This window comes from Phoenix dactylifera, chromosome 10 (genome assembly GCF_009389715.1).
Source record: "Phoenix dactylifera cultivar Barhee BC4 chromosome 10, palm_55x_up_171113_PBpolish2nd_filt_p, whole genome shotgun sequence".
Taxonomy (NCBI): Eukaryota; Viridiplantae; Streptophyta; class Magnoliopsida; order Arecales; family Arecaceae; genus Phoenix; species Phoenix dactylifera.
The window spans coordinates 13,488,287-13,491,271 of record NC_052401.1 but is presented as its reverse complement, the minus strand read 5'-3'; the positions used below and the strand labels follow the sequence as shown (position 1 = coordinate 13,491,271).

At 44.9% G+C, this 2,985-nt stretch overlaps 1 non-coding gene across 1 annotated transcript; it reads right to left on the bottom strand.

The window, feature by feature from the left end:
- Window positions 1-2,879: 2,879 nt before the first annotated feature.
- LOC120112286 lies at window positions 2,880-2,985 on the bottom strand. The gene has a single exon (XR_005513759.1). It is a non-coding gene; the product is annotated as a small nucleolar RNA R71 (small nucleolar RNA).

Genomic DNA, 2,985 nt, shown 5'->3' with positions numbered 1-2,985 from the left:
TATGGTGCAAAAATAAAATTGCTCTCCCAAGTGCAGGAGAATCGCACAAGTAGTATACTCGGAAGTCCGAGGTCGATTCCTCAGGGAACGAAATATGGATTATTAGCGTAATTTTAGATTAATTAACTCAATAAACTTGTGGATTAAGATGATGTTTTGCAAATAGAAAATAAATCAGTAAATAGAGAATCGAAGTTTGGATAGATTAAGATGGTGTAGGGATCCAGAATCTCCTTTGATAATATCAAATTCATGCGATAAATTCTATGATTCTTTTGTTTTCTTTAAGAATTATAGGCAGATAAAATTTAATTATGGAGTATGTTCTTGATAACACGAATTCTCTTTCTAAGTATTCAACGTGCCTTATAACGTCAACGATGAATCAAATAATCGAGGAAGACATGTATCAATAAGCATAATCATAAAAGAATTTTCAACATATAAGAATCATGACATAATCAAAAAATAAATCGTATAAAGCAAAGGATTAGAATTTACATCATAAACTCGGTACATCAAAGAATCTTCCTTCACCCATCACCTAGGACTTTAGCCTTCCATTAAAAACATTATCCTCCCTCTCATCACTCTTTTTTTTCTTTTTCTTTTTGGAAACAGGGCATACCCTGTTTCCTTCTTCTCTTTTCCTTCAAACCGCAACAGCCCCCGCCTCCTCTGTTCTTCCTCTTCCTCCTCCCCCCTGCTTTCGTGAGAGCAGCTTCTTATAACAGCCGAGATGCTCACGAGCGTTGGAAAGGAGGAGGATGCGGATGGCTGGGCGGTGATCGCGGCTGCTGCGGCGCTTCACGGGATCGGGCGTTGATCGCGGAAGGTGGGATGAACTGACGCTGGCCCAGAAGCATGGGATCTCGGTCTCGGACGGAAGAAGAGGAGGCAGACGGCTGGGAGATCATGGGCTTGCGGACGTCGCGATGCTTCACGGCTGGCTGGGATGGATGGGATGAGTCGTAGATCTGGAAGACGCCCGGAAAGGAGTTGATTGCGGACGGCTAGAGCGGCTGTGAGGCGGGATCACATGCTGAAGAATGGACTCGGAATCTTTGAAACGGTGAGGGAGGCGGATGCTTGGGAGGTGATCGCGGCTGCTGTTCACGGGCTCGGGCGAACGCTGTGGATACGAGATGATGGATCTTGGACGGACGCTGGGAGAAGGAAGCTGGGAGGCGCCTTAAACGGGCGGAAGAGGCGGGCGGACGATGAAGGGAGTTGATCGCGGGTGCTTCGCCGACGCTAGGAGACGCATGAGGCGGATGAAATTTGGGTGAGCGGAAATAGGGGATGCACGCATGAGATGCTTGCGAGATGATGGGCTCGACTAGGCCATGGCGAGATCGGGTGCGTACAGCTTGGGCTATGCATCTTCCTGAACCAAATCTGTATCAAATATGCATTTTATTTCTGATTTACGATAACCTATACGAAACAAAAGTATAATATTAACTCGACGAAATTATCATCATCTGTTAACAATAAGACTAATTTAAGTGGTATGTAGATCGCACTTTTGTGCTCTCATCACCCTACAAGCAATAGATCCGTTAGACACAAAGAAATGACCGTTTGAAATTCAAACAAACCTGCAAAAGTGTGTCAGTCGCGTCCCAGGCGCTCCGGAGACGTCTCCGTTTCAACGCGAGACGTCTCGGCTGTATAAAAATTCTTTTGACGATGTTTGGAGTCGACTCGGCGCTTTACGGGGACGTCTCTGAAGAAGAACAGCTTGAATGCTTGTTTTTCTATTTTTCTGAGAGAGTCGACTCGGCACTTTACGAGGACGTCTCGGGATGTTTGCGCTTTTTGCATGGGGACGACTCCGCGACGTCGGGGACGACTCCGCAGTTTTATCACCGAAAAATAAGTCCTCTGGAATCCCCTGAGAGAGTCGACTCCGCGCTTTCTGGGGACGTCTCAGAAAGTTTGCTTTTTATGCGTGGGGACGACTCCGCGTCCTTTGGAGACGACTCGCACGCATCCCTTGAAATCGGCCTTTCTGCCGTCTCTGAGAGAGTCGACTCCGCAGAGTCGGGAGTCGACTCCGACCCTGCGAGACGCCTCGCCAGGTGCCGGGGACGTCTCCAGACGTGCCAATTCATCCTCTTTGTGCCAGAGACGTCTCTGGGACAAACCGGAGACGTCTCGGCTGTCCCTGATCTGTTTTCTTCATCTCAAAAAATCTTCAAAAAATCCTTGAAAAATATGGGAACATGCCTTGACAATTCTTAACAATATTCTTAGTTAAACACCTAAAATCCTCAAATAAATTGTTAATATAAAGGGAATTATACTCTAGTGTTTTGTATTCATCAAAATCCATTAGGGGGTCAACATCTTTTTGCATGCTTGATTGATCGAGTACTAGTGTATGCACGGTAGTCGTTCTAGAGTACAAAACCTATTACCTTTTGACCCTGAAATAGAACGAACCCTTAGGAACATTCGAGCTAAGATCAAAACATTAGGATCATCCCCATCTCTTAAGATGGCTGAAGAACAACCCAAACTCCTGCGGGAGTACTTTACTCCCACTATTTACACTTTCCCATCTTGCATTCGATTACCTGAGGTAGCAGCTGTACAATATGAAATAAAGTCTAGTGTGATCCAAATGCTCCCATCTTTTTATGGGCTCACCAACGAAGACCCATACAAATATTTAGATAAATTTCTTGAGATTTGCACCACTGTCAAGATTCAGAACTTCACTGATGATGCCCTGAAACTTAGGTTATTCCCCTTCTCCCTTAAAGATAGAGCCAAACAATGGCTGAATTCTTTAGAAGCTAACTCAATTCGTTCTTGGGATCAAATGCAACAAGAATTTCTTAAAAAATACTTTCCTATAGGAAGAACGAACCAGTTTAGACGTGCCATTACAAGTTTCTCCCAAACCGAGGAAGAAGAATTTCATGAAACTTGGGAGAGATTTCGCGACCTAATCCGTAAATGCCCTCATCATCAAAT